The 20,715-nt window shown below is 35.5% G+C and overlaps 1 pseudogene; it reads left to right on the top strand.

The window, feature by feature from the left end:
* Positions 1–1,942: 1,942 nt before the first annotated feature.
* LOC101614756 overlaps positions 1,943–20,715 on the top strand; it is a 61,255-nt pseudogene continuing 42,482 nt past the window's right edge.

Below are 20,715 nucleotides of genomic sequence, written 5' to 3'. Positions count from 1 at the left end.
TTGCTGACATTTTGTTCATTGTAATATCTTTGTCATGTTTTACTTTTTGTTACCCTTGGCTAGAACATCTAAGTAAATTTGGTTTAAGTCTTCAAGTCATTATTTGTGGAAGATCTTTTTACTTTTTCTACCCTCTATTGTCACCATATATTCTCTTAATATCCAAAAAAGATAAATTTCTTCATGATATAGCTTATAGCTTATTGTTTTATAGTCATTTCTGACATTCCCTTATGCCACTTTGTAGATTATTAATTCCCACTGTAACAATGCCAAGTCTGAAATTTGGTTATAATACATAGACAAATGAGGCAAATACCAAGACAAATGATAGTACTAAAATGAATCTTAGTTATTTGAGTGTAAGTTAGGAATAATATAGGTGTTTAATTTCTGATAATATTTTTAAGCACTGTTAAGTATATGAAATAGATATGTCAATTTCATAGTAAGGAAACTTCAACATGACTTGGCAATTTAATACCTTGGCAATTTAATAATTACATGTTTAATGTTATTTAATCTGAACCAGATGCTGTAGAAAATATACACATGCACATGTTCAGAAATCCAAAATGAAATTATACAAAAAGATGGAATCTCTTACCCCAACATGTCCAGAGGCTGATCCTGAAAATATGGCTCTGTTATGTTTCATGGAGAAAGGAACTTTACCAGTCTATAAAACAGGGAGATTTTCCTGCATTGGGTTTGAGGGAAAGATCTAACTACAGAAGTTTTTGAACACAGGCAAATTTTTCCAGGTAGAGTTAGCAGATACGAGGCAGGAGATCAACAGAGAAGATGCATGAAGAAGAAACTAAACCCAGTTTTTCTGGCATTGATGGTGACAGGCAAACTGAGCCATGGAGCTCAAGATATTTCAAGAGAAAGATTACCCTCAACAATACACCTCTAAAAGGAAAGAGCCTCATTCTTACAGATGCATGAAACTGAAATCTGCCAGTAACCTGAATATGTGGAAGCATGTGAGTCTACCAAAACAAATGCAGCCCTGCTGATGTATAGACCTCTGCCTTGTGAAAGTACGCAGAAGAACTGGTGAGCCAAGCCCTAAATGGGCTTCTGTTCTTCAGATCCACAAGCAATACGTTGGTATGATTTTAAGTTTACATTTTTTGGTAATTGATTAGAACAATGATTTGTGCATGTGATAGACCTATTGGAGTTTACATTCTTATGGAAAGAAAAAGAGAGGAAAGGGATGGAAGGATGGTGAGGAAAGGAAAAAGGGAGACAATTGATTTTGGTATATAAAAGAAAGCATTATGATTGTCAAAAGGCATAAATCTAAAGAGAGGTTTATGGAAAGTGATTAAAGGCATTTGCTTGCAGAGCCTTCTAGTCTTGGTCCAATTCCCCAGCACTCATGTGAAACCAGATGCAAAGTAGCATATATAATTGTGAGCCCAACAGAAGCCTAAGACAAGGGAAGGTAGAAGCAAAGAATCTGATGCTCCTGGGATAGCTAGTTTGACTTTAGGTTGAAGCTGGGAAGTTCCTTTGCAGCAGCTACAAGAGACCTTATCTGAAAGAGGATGTAGCGCACACCTCAAAGTTGTTCTCTGTCCTCCACACAGATGTCGACATGTACACACACACACATCATTTTTTTCTAAAATCTAAGGACAATAACAAATGAAAGAAGAAAAAGTTAAATGGGGTATGAGGGAGGAGTCAGGGTAGAAAGCCTCAGCAGAGTACAGAAAAGTGTCTGATAATTGAGGAATGCTCAAATGGATATTTTTGAAAGAGTATGTTACTCTAAATCTTCATGATGGATAGGGTTATGAAAAAGTGAGTGAGATCACTTTAAACGTTTCCTGTTGGTGCAGTGAGATGGCTAAGTGAAGAGAAAAGAGAAGAAAGGAGTGACTAGGAGATGCTAGGTAATTTCTACAGCAGCCATGCATGAGACATAATGGAGGGGTTAGGCAGTCTTCAGGCCGATGAAAATGGAATTAAAGGTGAGATCTGTAAAAGTACATACCGAATTCTTGGAGAGACAACATGTGATGGAGGAGAAAGTATTTAATGATGAATGTAACATACTTGGACTGAGGAACCTGGAAAATAGAATATTATTTACTTGAAAAATAAGGCAGTGTGGGAAGTGAAACATTATGGAACTGATAAGGATTCAAATTTTGCTCATGATGGTTAATATGGATATGATGGGTTGGGCAGAAGAATGAGAAGACTATGTGATATTTGAGAATAAGATAAGTAGATGCTATAAAATTATCTCTCTGAATAAAGTGCTAATTGTTTTTTTTAATTAATTATTTATTTATTTGAGAGCGACAGATACGTAGAGAGAAAGACAGATAGAGGGAGAGAGAGAGAATGGGCGCGCCAGGGCTTTCAGCCTCTGCAAACGAACTCCAGATGCGTGTGCCCCCTTGTGCATCTGGCTAACGTGGGACCTGGGGAACTGAGCCTCGAACTGGGGTCCTTAGGCTTCACAGGCAAGCGCTTAACCGCTAAGCCATCTCTCCAGCCCGTTTTTTTTTTTTTTTTTTTCTTAAAGAAAAAAAGTGCTAAAAAGGAAGAGTAGTGTCTAGGCTCTTCCACTGATTCATTGGGTTATGAGGTCAACAATGTAACAAAGAAATCAACAAGACATTTAGAAGGTCTGGTCAAACAATGAATCTCATTATACATGCAAATGTGAAGTTTATAAAAAACCAATGAAAAAAGTTTTATTTTGTTATTTATATTATTTTATTCTCAGTATAACTATTTTAACTTGAAATATTTGAGCATGTAAAATTAATTAATTTATAATGTAAAACATGTTAGAAATACTCTATAACTTCACTATTTTACCTAGAGAAATTACTTATTTGACTGAAAATTCCAAAGCAGATACCTGCTAAAAATCCAGGAAATTTCCTGTTGATATTAATACTCATGTTCCTTGCAGGGTTTTTTTTTCTTCAATTTTTAGTAGATTAAGCTATAATATTTTTCAAATATTGAAAATTCTATTATATTGTAATGTGTTCTCCAAAAATCAGGCAAGTCCTCTTATGTCATTTGTAATGTTAAAATTGAGAAAAAACTACTAATGACTCTCATACCCTTTGATTTAGTATATAATGAAAAATAGATCAATTAGATGACTTGAAATAACTATGGAAATATAATAGCTAAAAGAAATGTAATATGTTCAAGAACTGCAAATGACATACAGAGATTAAAAATCCTGTTAAAATGTGAAGACATTCAGAATTAAAGCAGCTGTTGTTTTATTATGAGAAAACATAGTCTGAGAAATATTTTCTACATATCTCTCAAATACTTTGCTGTTATTAATTTAATCTGTTGCTTCTCGTTTTTTTAAATTATAAGGTTTCCAAATCTAGACCCAAACGGCAATGGTACCATAAAATTGTACTTCCTAAAAGGCAGACCAAATGGCTGAACCTTCACCAGGTCATTACAGGGAACACGTGAACCACAAGACACTAGAGAGGATAGGATCAAGACTAACCTAAATCTTCTACATCTTCCCTCCCTCTCTCTCTCTCTCTCTCTTCTCTCTAACTCTTGTATATTAGTTATCTTTTTCCTCATTTTCTTAGTGGGCACTAACCTATAACTCCCAGTATCAGCATGGGGCTATAATCCACAATGAGCTTTTGATCAGAGAGACCTACAAGGTTTCCTAAAAGACAGATTTCTGTCAGAGTACTTGATGACCCACTAAAGGTTAGTGGTAAAACCCTACTACTGAAGACACCATATGCAGTTGACACGTAAAATGGAATGGCATGGCTGGAAGCTAGAAGAGAGTCAGTCCCCAGTAAGTCAGTGCATCTAGTGCCAGAAGGTGCTACATGGGTGACTTGGGGAAAATGACCAATATCTGCCCAAGCAACTGGTGGTCTAACCTACTTAGCAGCAGATAACCTGTTGTGATGCCCACACAAGTGCAATAGTGGCACACAGCCATGGGGGTGGGGGAACCAATTGCTCTTGATTTGACTAACTGGTCCCCTCAGTGGTATGGCACCCATAGCTGGATCTGGGAAACAAATCAGAACCGTATCCAAACATAAGCACACTCTCCAATATCAAGCTACCATCAATCATGGGCTGTAAGAGGGTCTACACCTATTAAATTCTGTATTAAAAAAAAAAAAAGTAAGGGTTATCTCATTTGTCCTGGTGCTAACTGTTGGAGAATCTGCTTCTCTTTTTCAAATAGATGTAGATCCTAAGGAGAGAGCTACCCCATCATACCTCAAAAGGGTCCCGACTGAAACTAAGAAAAATTGGGGAAACAAGCAAGGGTACTGTTTCCTGATGAACCGGATACCAGCACAAGGGGGAAGGAGACCAACATAGAGAAAAATCAACTCCTACCAAATCAGAGAGCCAGAACCTCAGAGGCCCCCAACACCTCATCACTTAAGCAGACCACAAATGAACCCAACATGGCTCAGGGAAGTTTTGAGGAAGAGGGGGTAAAAAGAATGTCAGAGCCACATGTTGGGTGATGATATGCAGAGACATTTATCTTACCCATAACTGTGGGCTAACTCCACAATGCATGACCCATATACCTCAACAAGGAGGGGCCAATAGGGAGGGGGTAGGTCACAGATGAGCCTAATAATGTTACCAAAGTGATTGTATTTGCTGAATACAAAACTAATTAATAAAAAAAATTAAAAAATTGAATTATAAGGTTTCAAAAACATATTTTCTTATAACTATTTGCCATTTTTTCATATAAAAATAAATAAAATGGAGAAAATACACATCTTTATACCTGTGTGCTTGAATAATGCCAGAATGCCATGTTTTCTTTACCAATTTAAACACAGCTTACATTCACTAAACATTGGGACATCAGAATTCATTTCAATACCTCGTCAATACCTCAAAATTAGAAAAATATGCCACTTATTTCTGAGTTTGTCCTGTGATATATATCCTTTATCATAGATAGTAGGTGCATTTGTCTTAATTAGAGTCTTCATGTAAACAGAACTCTAGCAAAGAAAATATATTTATACCTTCTATTATTCTGATTTTTTCCATCAATGGAACATGGTTTCTCTTTAGCGTTTTTATGTGGACCATCAACAGTTACCCCCCTAACACATATCTCTGGAAAGGGACAATATCCCCATCACCAAGCATCTACATAATGAATTCTTGACTGGTCTTTATCAATATGGGAAGTTGTTCAAACATTAAAATACTGATATTTGTATTTTGCAATAGAAATCTTCTGGATTTGCTTTAATAACCACACATGTTCTTTGGATGTGGTGTCCTTGCATTTGAACTCCACTGAGTGTCTGATGATTCAGTATGTGAAGGGTAATGCTGACAGAGCAGAGCGTACCGGCACCTTGTACTGCCACCATGACTTCCCTAAATGGTGTCTCTGTTGGAGCCAGGCATACATATGTGGAAAACACTTAATCTATTAGCAAGAAAAAGACTATGAGAAAAGCCATCCCTTGGCTAAGTAATTTGTGCATTTTCTTTCCAACACTTTTTAGAAGTCAGTTACATGTTTTGAGGCCTTTACTAAGAATACTGTGATTTAGATGATTTCACATATCAGCCTAAGGTCTATTCAGGAAAGTATGATTTCCAGTGGAACCCGTATACTACAGAGTCTTCCACCCAGTTAAGAGAAATGAGCAAGTCAAATCACTTACTCTCCCCTTAAGATATCCTTCAATTCTTACTGAATGACTCCAAATCTTTACTTTTGGTAGTTCAGAAGTTGAAAGGAATCTCTTGCATTATTTATATGACTGTAGTGATATAAATCCATCCACTTCTACTTTGAATCACATGACAATCCCTGAGTCAGGGCCCAGGTACCTGCACACTAAAAGAACAGAAGAGATGCTCTTAGCTCACATTAGGGCCTGACACTCTGGCAGTTAATCTTGATTGTTAACTTCACTGGATTTAGAATCACCTAGAAGAGCAAGCTCTGGATACCATCCTCTATGTGGGTAGCTGCATTCCATTGGTTAGGGTCCCATGCTAAATGAACAAGCAGAAGGGAAAGTGGAACTCCAACATTCATTCCTCTCTACTTCTTGATATCATGTGGACACCTACCATTCTGACCCCTTGCTTCTCTCACCATGATGGACAGGCTCCTCAAACTAAGGGTCTACATAATGGCTTAATTTCTTAAGTTATTTTGTCAGGTATTTTGTCCTAGTGACAAGAACAGGAATTAATATAGACATCATGCCATCATAATTTTTTCACCTTTAAAAAATGAATTCAATTTTGCCTCATTTTTCATGCAGCCTAATGTTCTTCAAAAACTGCTGCTTCTTTTTCACTTAGATGTCCCTGTCTTTCTGGATTAATTCACAAGCACACATTCAAACACCCCATGATTGGCAGATTAAGCAATTGATTTAAAGACACTGGAAACCTAGAAATCCTTTTCTCAGTTGTTCTGCTTAAGTATCTGTTTAATGTGAAATGCTGTGCTCAAGGGTAGATACAATATGCACTAAGGGTTTTAAACAGAAAGAAAACATGGAAAGAAGCAAATTAACCACAGGAATTTCCAAATGTTAATGTGAATAGATATAAATCTAATCTAAAACATGCCATGCAAGTATTTCCAATATTTATTTCCTATTGTATACTGCACTTGGTTATTATTTATTGGTTGATTAATTAATTTGTTCATTTATTCATTCATTCATTTATTTATATTGTATTTGCTCACCCCATAAGTGTTGTAAAGTCCATGAAAATAAATTAGAGTAATTTTTAGAAAAGGGATTTTAGAATGAAGGATATTAATACATGAACATACTGTAAGTTGGTCTTATTACTATCAGGTTATTTTGACCCCTGTCCCCCACATACATTCCCCTGAAGGCCCTCCTCACTTTAGTGTGGATAATTACTGTGAGGTCATGAGTGCATGAGTTGTTTCCTGTTGGGGGACAATTGTCACACTACACATTCCTGCCAGTGGGTCTTAAAATTTTTGCCACTCTCCTTTTCTCCTGTACTACTTGAGCCTTGGAGACACAGTAGAAGTCTCCTTTAATGTTGAGCTCTTGGCACCCTCATATTCTATTTTGATGAGTTTTTATTCTTTGGTTCTTCTTAGCATATACCACTATCTCCATTAAGAAGTTTCTCGTGGGGCTGGAGAGATAGTTTAGCAATTAAGATGTTGGCCTGAAAAGCCTAAAGATCCATGTTCAATTCCCCAGACCCCACATAAGCCAGATGTACAAGATGGTTCATGCATCTGGAGTTTGCTTGCTGTGGCTGGTAGGCCCTGGCACACCCATTCTCTATCCCTTTCCCTCCCTCTCTCTCTTTCTTTCCCTCTGTTGTTGCCTCTTTATCTCTCTTGCTCTATCTCATATAAATAAATAGAACAAATTACTTTTAAGGAAGAAGTTTCTCTAGATAGCAGCACTCATATTTAATCCACCACTTCCCTTGCATGGATTCCTGGGCCTTGGTGGATTTGGTAGACATGACTTATCCAGTACTAATTACATCAAGTGTTCCAGTGTTTTCTCAACAGACAGGTTATACTGTAAGTGATGGAATTGGAAAGGTATCATTGATGAGAAGACTTTCATCACTCTCTCTACCACATGCAAAAACCCTGAAAACATGAAGTTACATAAAAGAGGCCAGACATCTAAGTCTACATATTATATTGTCTCATTTTGACAAATGGTCCGTAATAAACCAATCAAAAAGAATATCTCTGGTTTACAGGGCCAATGGAGGGATTGGATCTGGAACTGGGTTTCTTTCTTTTTTGTGGGGAGGGGCCTTGTGGGGGTAGGATGGTTTCAAGTTTGGGTCTTGTTCTAGCACAAGTTGACCTGGAATTCACTCTGTTGTATCAGGCTGACCTGGAACTCACAGCAATCCTCTGACTTCTGCCTCTCAAATGGTAGGATTAGAGGCATGTGACACCATGCCCAGCTGGAATTTCTTTGAAAATGTCGAAATTCAATTCCAGGGCTTCTCTTGTGATCTCAAAGAGCTCATCAGCTGAGCCTCATCCTTGACTTAGTTTTCAAGCATTAAATAAGTCTTAATATGGAATGGAATAGTGATGATTATAGATTTTATATTATATTAAATTATTTTTAATATATGTATATTATATTTCATGTATATGAACCTATTACCAAAATAATTATATAAAGTACTGCAAACTAGTTTTTGATGAGTGGCAAATATTGTATGTCATGTGGGCCCTGCTTACACACCAAGCACTCCCTCTGGCTCCTTTGTTTATGCAGTCTTTTTTATTTTAGTTTTTATATAACATCTCATTAATACTATAGGCATTCTTACTGTGCAGAATTTCTAAAACACTCTTTCTCAGTGTATGTTTGACATTGGTTATCTTGTCTTAGGTATATATTGTTAGCTCTCAAGCTTTTTGAGAACTAGAATCACCCAGAAAGTTAAATGTATATGTGCCCAAACTTCACCATGGTATTTCCAAGCAAAAGGAAAATAGACTTCAGAGGTCTTTATGACTAATTGATATTCTACAGGTGTTCATGAATACATACAGACACACACAAACCTAGAAAAATAAATCTGTCTATACATACGTTTATTACTTTCTTAGTGTTATAAATCAGTTATCAGCTCTGGATAAAATTGTCTCCATAATGGTTAATAAATTAAATATAAGTATTAAGGAATCATATCTTCTACTAATCACATAATACTTCAGGATTTTAATGATATATACTATTTTTATGCATTTTCCACAAACATATTTTTCTAGTTTTAAGAATTGCATTAGAATTTATACAAATTTATACTGTAACATGTAACACTATATTTCAAATAAACATAAATAATGTTAAATAATGAATTTTCAATATTTTATTTCCAATAACCATTAGCAAATTAGAATATTTTAGCTATTTTCCAGGAAAAATATATCTAACTTCCATGCAGTTTTTCTTCCATCTTATTTTTTCTATCTATAGGCAGCTAATTTGCTGAAGGTTTATGATTGCCTGAGAATAAACTTTGAGAAATCCTTTTCATAGGTTATTTCTTAATAATTCTCTATCTTAACCTATCAGACATTAGCAGCTATAGATGTTATTAAGATAAAAGTTGTCAACTTAGCATTCATGAAGAGTGCTAGAAAATAAGAAATTAATAAAGAGCACACTCATAACAAATTAAACACATAAATATTAATCCTCTAAGGCCAGATCCAATTCATTTATATCTCAATAGGAATCTATGAATTTAAGAGGATACTAAATATTTTATGCTTCACTGAATAAGGACATTTTCTTCATCATGAAAATAATATAGAACTGAAATCCTGGTATATCACATCTTATTAAAGCAGAACATAATCAGTAAAATTCTCCCAGGGATTATTCATTATCAAGAGTGTTGCTGCTTGGATACCTTCAATTTTAGATAAAAATAATAGAAAAATATATTTGAATTTGGAACAATGCAGACCATGAAATAAACCATGGACACTGTTATAAACCTAAATCAGCAGGTTTTAGAATTTGCATAGGTTGGTTCAGATCACCAAAATAACTTTATACTATTGAGATTCTTATTTAAAATTTATCTTACATCATGAAAACTATAGGAAAAATATATTAGTTACTATTTTGTTTCAATGTCTTTTAATATATTTGTAGAATAATAACAAATGTCCTTCTGACACTTTTGTTTTTCATTTTTTCTAAAATTTTATTTATTTATTAGAAAGAAGAGGGGCTGGGGAGATGGCTTAGTGGTTAAGGCACTTGTCTGCAAATCCAAAGGACTTTGGTTGATTCCCCAGTAATCCAGATGCACAAGTTGGCACATGCATCTGGAGTTCCTTTGCAGTAGCAAGAAGCCCTGGTGAGCCCATTCTTTTTGTCTCTCTCTCTCTCTCTCTCTCTCTCTCTCTGTCTGTCTCTCTCTCCCTCCCTCCCTCTTTCACTTACTTTAAATGAATAAGTAAGTAAAAGGAGAAAGAGAGAGAATATGAATATGGGTACACCCGGGCCTCTAGCCACTGCAAACAAACTTTGTGCATCTGGCTTTGTGTGGGTACTGGGGAAATGAGCCTGGCTCCTTTGGCATTGCAGGCAAGTGTCTTAACTTCTAAACCATCTCTCGAGACCATCTTTTGACATTCAAAAAATATTTTTTAAGAATATCAACTGTTTCAGATCTACTACTTTGCCAAACATCATTCAGTAGAGTTTTCCTGAGCAAATGCTCAAAGTTATCATGAAGATCTATACAGGGCCATGTAAAAATTTCTCAGAGAACATATTTTGGAGTTACTACTTGTACAAATAGTGCAGAAATAGTGGAATACATACCATGCTATTTACATCACAGATGTCTACTTTTAAATTAAGGGTTACTTTGATATTGTTATTGTTCTGTTAGTACTTGATGTTGGAATTGAACCCAGTGCCTGTGCTGGCTTAGAACACACTGTCGCTGAGCCAGCCCACTTGTTCCAACAATTAAGGTATTTCATGACATCAGAATTATCAAACTTTTTATTTATCATACTTAAAACATGATATAGAATAAAGGAATCTTTCAGGCAAAGTTATTTCCTGTCATCCAGTTCATCAAGGGCTGGAATTAAAATATATAACAGGATCCATATGACCTAAATCATCCTTTATTTCCTCTTGTATTTAGTATTATTTCAGTGTTTCTGACAATATGGGAGATTTGCATGGCCTTGTAATGGGAGGCTGGGTGTTCCTTGCCAATACACCAATTTACTCCAGTGCACTAATAAATTTGTGGAGTCCCTGGATCCTTGTCTTATGAATTTAAAGAATTAAAATCAATATACCAGATAGTAAGACTTAGAGAGGCTTTGTTAAATTAAGAGAAGGAAGTAGAGAGAGCTCTTGTCATGTAGCAAACAAGGAGTAGAGGATCCACGTGTGAGTAGGGGTCCCCTGCCCCATTTCAGCACAGGGCTGAAATGAGTGGAGCTCCTGAGAGCAGAGACCTGGAGGTTCAAATGAACAGCCAATAAGATGTCATATCCACCTGGTAAGCATCTATTTATGATGTCACTATACTGGGCCTTACCCCCGGGCCAAGTGAGTCTGAGAGAGAGCTGATTTTTTTGGGCTCAGGGGGATGGCTTAGGAAGAGGGCAGCTTAACTGAGTAGGGGGCTAAAGAATTGATCAGATGCTGTACTCTGGTTCTGCTGAAGCATGCAGGTATAATGTGACATCTCTTTGGGTCCTTTAATTAGCTACCTGAAAAAAAAAAGAAAGCTACCTAACTAATTGCCCAACACTCCTTCCTATCCTGAAAAGAAACCCTTACCACTGTTAGAGGATAGGGCATGATGGTTGTCCATTAGCTACTTCTGGCTGGATAGAGTCATGGAGTATAATATGGAAGCTAGAGTCTGTACCAGAGTGGAGGTTATTTAAAAACCAATTCCCCCTCAAGCTGAAACCTTCTTTTATTTTACCTAAGACTTAGCAATTAAATTAAGAAGGTTGGAGAGATGGCTAAGTAGTTAAGACTCTGCCTACAAAGCATAGTGACCCTGATTCCTTTTCCCACTTCTCATGAAAAACCAGATGCTCATAGTGGAGAACGCATCTGTGTGAGTCATTTTTTTTTTTATAAATTGATTTATTTATGACATTTTCACACATATACTTAATGTATTTGGATCATCTTCATTCTTTTATTTTTTTAAATTTATTTATTTATTTATTTGAGAGCAACAGACATAGAGAGAAAGACAGATAGAGGGAGAGAGAGAGAATGGGCCAGGGCTTCCAGCCTCTGCAAACGAACTCCAGACGCGTGTGCCCCCTTGTACATCTGGCTAACGTGGGACCTGGGGGAACCGAGCCTCGAACCGGGGTCCTTAGGCTTCACAGGCAAGTGCTTAAACACTAAGCCATCTCTCCAGCCCTGTGTGAGTCATTTTTTTTTAACATGTCTGCATTAAATTTTGTTGTTTGCTTATTTATCACTACATATTCTTACAAATAAAAATTTCAGATATATTTCAATTTTCCAGAGAGAATTTGTAACTTTTAGACTACTGTCATAACTTTGTTTAAATTATTTTGTAATCCCCTTTAATGTACCATTTAACAATGAGAACAGTATGACACAATAATGTAACTCATATGTTAATTAAAATTTCCTCACATCCTCACTCCTCTGCTATCATAATTTCTTGAAAAGTATTAGATTTAGGCTAAGCTTAACAAATAAGTACGTTTGCAAACACTAGCTTACGTTGTATTCCCAGTGGGATTTCAGCTGCTTTTATGTGTATATTAAATATATGTATATATTTAGTAAAACACAAACCTTATTTTTTTCCTATAGAATAATTTAAGTTTTAAGAAGTGTCATTGTATTGATTGATTTCCCTCTACAGTCTAGTCATAATCTGCATGTGGTTTTTTTGCCTAGAATTATTTCAAACATAACACAACTAGTGGTTTTCCTCTTTACTTTCAGATTGCTTTTCTTTTTCTTGTCTTGAACTTGAATTTAGATATGGCAGAATCTCAATAGAAGTACAGGGTAATTTCCCACTGGACCTAGCTAATTTATAGCTCTCAACACACCAATGACCCCTGCAATTTGACACTTGCTTCATTAATTCCTCTACACCTGCTCCATTTATCTTGTAAAAAATGAAAAGAAAGACAGAGAAAAGGCAGTTTGTCCTCGGCACAGCTATGGTGAGAACAGTTCCCATGTTTTCCTGAGGTAAGTGGCACCCACGCCATGCAGGTGAAATGACAGCTGCATCAGACCCGTGCTTCCAGTGTGTCAGTGGGACGGGAAAGTACAGTGTGAAAGTCCACACATTCCTGGGGGAAATTCGACTTTACTTATATATTTAGTAGTTATTCAGTTGCTTTTCTATCCTTGGAAAGTGATCCCTTTTAAAGGAAAAATTCAGTTTTTATTTGGTGCTGACATCTGATTCTTCACACAGCTTTCCACCACCTTTGGAATATGGCTTTATGTGGGTTCTAGGGTATCGATGCCAGTCCATTAGGCTTTGCAAACAAGCACCTTTAACCACTGAGCCAGCTCTCCAGCCATGATTTACACAACTTTGGAATTTAAGAAATAAACAAAAATATTCTGAGACTTTTTTGGATACATATTTTTCATGGCTTAAATTTATATATGTTCCTTTTCTTTCTACAAGTCTATATGCTGTTCTACCTACTACCTATCAATCTATATGTCTATTATCTAATTATACTTATAAAATTTAAATACGGTTTTAGATGACTAGTATTTTGCATATTTCTAATATTAAATATTCATTTTTGTCAAATATAAAGTATAATTTACTATTTCAGGCAGGATGAAACATGATTTTTTCCATCCATTAGAGGTTGCCTTCATTAAAACAAAGCATTTTATGTTAAGCTTAGTTAGTCATTCATGTAACTATCTGGCTATGAAACAACACGTTTTCTGTCTGTGGTGTTGTGCAGATAGTTACACCTTCACAAAGCAGAGGCTCCATATTTTGAGAATTTTTGTGTTTATTAATTTTCATGAAAAACAGATTTAGTTTTGGAATTCACTAAATTTTACGAGGCTAAGAAGATAGTTCAATGGCTAAAACCACTTGTCCCACAATCTGCTGGCTTGAGTTTGATTCCCACCATCACTGTAAAGGCAGGTACAAAGTGGCACATTTGTCTGTAATCAATATTTGCCTATGGCAATGAAGTGCACCAGGAGAATCTCAAAGCTAAAGAGCCAACTTGACTGGTATCCATTCCCATTGACTAAACTAAAACAAGAAAGACCTCATCTTAAAAAAAAAAAAAAAAAAAAAAAAAAGATGGCAAGAGAGAATCACAGCCCCAAGATTGTCCTGTAACTTCTACTCATGCACTGTGATAAACATGAATATATGATTACATATGTAATTAAAAGTTAAGAAAGTTATCATGATGTCTTGAAAAAGTAATTAAAGGAATTGGCAAAATGTATTTAGATTAAATTTGAAGACTTTCTATTTATGATATGTTTATAGATATAACCTAAAACCATATATAGACTGTTTATCTCCAATATTATTTCTGTTAATACATATTGTTAAGGATTCCTGATTATGTCAGATTAAATGTTTAATTCTTTGGTAAAATCTGCATGCCATCATCACTAAGAAAAATTTTAGTAAGTAAATTTTGTAGGAAATTTGTAATTTGTAAGTTCATAGAAAGTGCTTGCATCTTTTTTATAATTCCATACAGACAGATTCATGCTGTTGCTATCAACGGAGTAATGAGGAAAGAATAATAAAGCGCTTTACTCCCTAATCATTGAAAATAACATTAAAAACAGTCTTCACTTGGCTGATATATTTGTATTGACAGTTTCACATAGTCCAGTTTATATTACTTAGTTATAGATACCAAATAAAAGGTTTCAGATTCTACTCAATATGAATTTTGTGTTCATTTGAATTTTTCTTTCTGTCTTTTTTTGTTTTGTTTTGTTCTTGTTTTTTCAAGGTAGTGTCTCATGTTAATCCAGGCTGACCTGGAATTAACTATGTAGTCTCTGGGTGGCCTCAAACTCACAGTGATCCTCCTAACAGCTTCCCAAGTACTGGAATTAAAGACATGTGCCACAATGCCAAGCTTCTAATTTTTTTTTTTTTTAAGTCTTACTAAATCAGTATAGTCTGGCCTCAATTTCAGCCTCTCAAGAGCTATGAACAGAGATGTGTACCCCTATGTCCACAGCTGTGTGTGATTTTTAAAATAATTTAGAGACATTTGCTGTCTTATGTTCATTAGGATAATTTTCATAATAGTCAAGAAGCAGAAATAAATTGTGACCATCAACTGATGAATAGATCAAGAAAATATGGTACCTGTCCATAGCGACCTATTTTTAAACATGGAGATGAAATACAACTTAGAGAGAACTTCAGAACCTTGTGTAAAATTAAGTAAGCCAAACACAGAATGACAAACTGCATGACCTCCCTTGTACAATCCAATAATCCTTATTTAACAGAAGTGGGTATAAAGTTGTGGATACTAGGGATAGAGAAAATATGAGTAAGGGAAGGAAAAAGTTGACCAATGGAAATGAAGATACACTTACCTAAGAGCATGTCCTTCTGGTATGCTGTGGCTTAATAGATTAACCACAGATAATAACAATGTACTGCACATTTTAAAATGCTAGAAGAAAAGACAATGAAAATATTATTATAAAGAAATAAGTAATAGCAGAAGAGAAAGATATTTTAACATTATTTAAACACTGCAAAATGCATTTATCAAATTACCAAAAAGGCACCATTAAAATACACACATTAGTATGTCAATTAAAAATTTAAAATTAATTAATTTTTGGATAAATTTATTAAAATTGAAAAGTAATCCCAGAGAGAAAAATTATAATTTAAATAATTAAGGACTATAAGAAAATAATATAAGGAAAGATATATAGATAGATGATAGGAAGATAGATAGATAGATAGATAGATAGATAGATAGATAGATAGATAGATCGGTATTTTGTTACTCTCATTTTACTATTTTGGGTGAAATGTTACTACCTAATCTTAATAAAATGATATGTTAGATATGGTAAGTTTCACAGACTACTGAGTGACATAGACAAACATCTTTCTTTTGAAAGTTTAACAAGATTATGACATATACATCAACAAGTAATATTCTATGCCTTATTTAATCATTTAATTCTATAAGACATTTTGATTTATACATAATATGAAAAGCAAGTGGGTGGTTTGTTTTTAAAATATTTAATTAGATTATTTACTTGAGAGAGGGGGAATGAGCTGCCAGGTACGCCAGGCACTGGGGAATCAAACCTGTGTCTTTAGGCTTCTCAGGCAAGTGCCTTAACCACTAAGCTGCCTTTTCAGCCCCCACATTGTCTTTTTTATGTGTGATTTTTTTACTATTTCTTCAAAAATATATATTTATTGGTGAAATGCTTAATATTTCTTGTGAAATATTTGGCATTTCATTTTGTTATTTCAAAAATAGTGCATTTGCTATTTAGAACAAGATTTATTAAAATATTTACAAGGTGTTAGGAAGATTTCTCAGTGGTTATAGATACTTACTTGCAAAGCCTACTGATCAGGATTCAATTTCCCAATATTCCTGTAAAACCAGCTACACATAGTGGCCCAGCTTGTCTGCAGTGTTAGGAGACCCTGGTGTGCCTATCCTCTCTCTCTTCCTCTCTCTTCTTTTCTATCTCTCAGATATATGAATAAGTAAGTAAATAAATAAAGATTTTCAATATCTAATTTTCCAAAAATAGTAGACCTTGTAATTAAAGTTCTACTTTCCAAATCTTTTAACTAGAAGTCTGTGCCTCTTTCTCTGTCTCTCTCAAATAAATAAATAAAAATAAACAAAAAATTAAAAAAATAAATCTAGCATCTATAACTCTTTAAATAGGTTTATCTGGTTAATTATTTAAAGTATTGTTTGTTTATTTATTTATTTATTTATTTATTTATTTATTTATTTATTTATTTATTTATAACGCAAGCTCTTTGAGTTATCACTGAACTTGAACTAGAATTAAGTCTAGTATCAAGAAGTGAGAGCAAAGAAACATACCATAACTTACTGCTATTTAATAATGTCTCCTAAAATTTAGTAGTTTAATATATGAAAGAAAAGAGCTCAGTGGTATTACATCTCCTTCAATTCTTACCTTATAAGTGTTTCAACTTTCCTCATACATATGAGATTTGAAATGTTTGCTTAGATTTCTGTAAATGGATCCAATAAGACACCTCCCTTTGGTTTGTTTAACCAGTTTCTGTAGTTGTATATAGTGTTTGTCTCCCATGGATTATTTAAAAATTTTACATTGCATTTAACTTTCATCTAAGTTTCTTTTCTAGGATAGCTTTATAGTGAGATCTAGCAATACTGTCTAAGACTGGCTTTCTCTTCCTTCATAGCTCTTAAGGTTTGAGTGCTGAGCAGTGAAGCACACTAACAATTCATTTCTTTACTTCCTCAGAAAAGGAAATAACATTCAATTTTGAACTTCATGTGAGCTTGTTTTACTAGAATTCTGCAGAATAATATCATTTTTACATTAAGAATCAGAAGGCAGTATGATCCTAGCCATGGCAGAAGCAGATTTACCAAGTTAAATTTTAAGTTGCTGTGTATGGACTACAATGCCATTCTCCCTCTAGGATTCAATATTTTGGGCTTCAATCACATGAAATTTCATGGATCACAGAAGTGTTAATTTCTTATGATAACTTAAATCTGTTTATATATCAATTACTAGTTTTGTTTACCAGGTATCTGTATATTTTATCATTTGTGATCTATTTATCTATCATTTATCTGTATCGTTACTCTTTTATTCTCTTTAAATGCATTTTCTTCAGAACATAGGAAAGGAAACATATCCTTAGATGTCCACAGAAAACTTTATATGAAAGAGAAATTGAGGGTCAAATCATTTACTATTTAAAAGAAATATATATATGGGTTTACAAGTGATGATTAGGGATAATAAACATTGATCTGCATATCTATTTGACTAAAGTTTATTTTTATTTTTTAATTTTTTTCTGTTTTATTTATTTATTTAAGAGGGACAGACAGAGAGAGAATGAGGCTGATAGATAGAGAGAGAGAGAATGGGCACACTGACTAAAGTTTTAAAAAATATTTTTTATTGACAACTTCTATACTTACAGACTATAAATTATGATATTTCCATCCCCTCCCTCATTTTCCCCTTCATAACTCCATTCTACATCATATGCCCTCCCTTTCTCTGTTAGTCTCTCTTTTATGTCATCATCTTTTTATCCTATTTTGAGTATCTTGTGAAAGTATTGCTAGGCACTATGAAGTCATTGATATCAAGGCCAATTTATTTCTGGGCAGTTGCATTGTAAGGAATGGTACCCTTCCTTTGGCTCTTACATTCTTTCATCCACCTCTTCCTCAATGGACTCTGATACTGGGAGGGTGTGATAGAGATGTTTTTATTTTTTAATTTTTTTGTTCATTTTTATTTATTTATTTGAGAGTGACAGACAGAGAGAGAAAGAGGCAGATAGAGACAGAGAGAATGGGTGTGCCAGGGCCTCCAGCCACTGAAAACGAACTCCAGATGTGTGCGCCCCTTGTGCATCTGGCTAACGTAGGTTCTGGGGAATCGAACCCCGAAATGTGGTCCTTAGGCTTCACAGGCAAGCACTTAACCACTAAGCCATCTCTCCAGCCCCAATGGAAGAGATGTGTTAGTGCTGAGCACTCCTCCGTCCTTTCTTCTCACTGCTATGTTGCCTCTTGGGTCATCGCAGTGATCACCACCATCTGAAAAGGGTAGCTTCTTTAACCAAAAGTGAGAGTAGCATTAATATATGAATATGAACATTAAGTGTAGTGCTTCAGGGCAGTTTGGTGAGAATAATGTATGCTTTTAGCCAGACAAGAGTAGGCTTTATACCCCTAAGCACATGACCTTCCTGCCATAGTCTTTTGATTAGGTATGTATTCCCTCCCATAAAGTGGGCCTACAGTCCAATTAGAGAGCAGTTGGTTTCCCCCAGAGCAGACATGCTGCTATTACATTCGTTAGGTCACTTGGCCTGACTGGCCAAATTTTAGGCTTCCAGTGTCTATTGTTTTCACTGATGATGCCTTCTGTGTCTCATAGGGCTGCATTCAGGGCAGGTTTTTCCAGCTTAATGTTGGCTAGTCTACAGGGAGAAGGTTTACACCTCAGCACCAGCTTGAATTTTCAGTGATTTTGCTGTCCACGCGGGTGGAGTCTTCAGCAATAGGGTTGCACCATCCATTACTCTTGGGAAACCAAAGGGGCTTGGCAAAAGCTTGTAATGTTTTGGAGGGAGTAGGGACATCCCTGGCCAATAACTCCCATCCCTGGCACTGAAAATTTTCTAGTAGCAACGAATGGCTTCTGGATGTGCCATTATCTAAAGAAGTAAGCTTACATATGTCTTATTCAGAATATCTTGAATTTTGAATGACCCTCCCCCCACCCTTCTCTGACTCGGTCTCTTCCTCTGGCATCAATTAGGGCATTCCATTCCCTGTAATCAGTTCTTCTACTTATATATACAATAGCATCCCCGAAAATCCTTCCTTCTCCTCCTTCTGTTACAGTCTTGTTCCAGCTTACTGGCCTCTGCTACCAATTTCTGGTTCCATCTCACAAAGAAGTCTCAACATTTGTAGCTAGGATCTACATAAGAGAGAGAACATATTATGTTTGGCTTTCTGGGCCTAGGTTATCCCACTTAGTATAATCTTTTCCAGATCCATCCATTTCCCAGCAAATTTCATTTTTCTTTAGGGCTTAATAGAGTTCCATTGTGTAGATTTGCCACATCTTTATTATCCATTCATCTGTTGAGGGACAGCTAAGCTTGTTCCATTTCCTAGCTATAGTGAATAGAGCAGAAATAAACATGATTGTGCTAGTAATTCTAAGGTAGTGAGAAGATCATTAGGATATATGTCTAGGAGTGCTATCATATGATCATATGGTCAGTCTCTTTTTAGCTCTCTCAAATACCTCCACACTGATTTCCACAATGTCTGTACCATATTACATTCCAGCCAACAGTGTAGGAGGGTTGCCCCTTTTTCTCATCCTTGTGAACATTTATTGTTATTTGTAACTATTCTGACAGGAGTGATATGGAATCCAAAGTATTTTTAATTTGCATTTCTCTGATGACTAAGGATGTAGAATACTTTTTGAGATGATTATACATCAGCTGTATTTCTTCTGATGAGAACTCTCTACTTCGTTCCACAGCCCATTCTTTCATTGGGTTCTTTTGTTGGCTTTGTAATATAGCTTTATATCAGGTATGGTGATGCCTCCAGAGGTATTTCTTTTGTTGAGGATATGATTGTATATCCAAGGCCTCCTGCCTTTCCATATGAATTTTGAGATCATTTTTCCTATCTCTGTGTAGAACAATGTTGGGATTCTACATAATGGAATTCTACAAGGCAGTTAGAAAAAAAATGACACAATGAAATTTGAAGAAAAATGGTTGAAGCTGGAACAGATCATTCTCAGTGAACTTACCCAATCACAGAAAGATAATCACTGCATAGTCTCACATATCTAGCACCTAACCTGAATCTACCCAAGATGCTGACAGGGGAAGGGAGGGGGTGGGGGACACAAATCTGGACCCAAAAAGCAATGGTACCTTAAAATTCTACATCCTAAAAGGCAGACCAAATGGTTGAACCTTCACCAAGCCCTTAGAGGGAACACCTGAGTCACAAGGCACTGAAGAAGGTATGATGAAGACTGACCTTAATCTTCTACAGCTTCTCTCTCTTTCTCTGTCTTCTCTCTAAATCTTTTATATTACTTATCTTTTTCTTCCTTCTCTTCTTGGGCACTGACCTGTAACTCCCAGTACCAGCAGGTGGTTATCATCCACAATGAGCTTTTGATCAGAGAGACTGAAAAGCTTTCCTAAAAGAAAACAGATTTCTGTCAGAGTACTTGATGACCCACCAAAGGTTAGTGGTAAGACTGTACTGCTGAAGATACCATATGTGGTTGACATACAACATGGAGTGACATGTCTGGAAGCTGGAAGAGAGTCAGGCCCCAGACTGTTATCATG

The sequence above is a fragment of the Jaculus jaculus genome, chromosome 5 (assembly GCF_020740685.1).
Source record: "Jaculus jaculus isolate mJacJac1 chromosome 5, mJacJac1.mat.Y.cur, whole genome shotgun sequence".
Taxonomy (NCBI): Eukaryota; Metazoa; Chordata; class Mammalia; order Rodentia; family Dipodidae; genus Jaculus; species Jaculus jaculus.
This window is presented reverse-complemented; position numbering and strand designations above follow the sequence as displayed.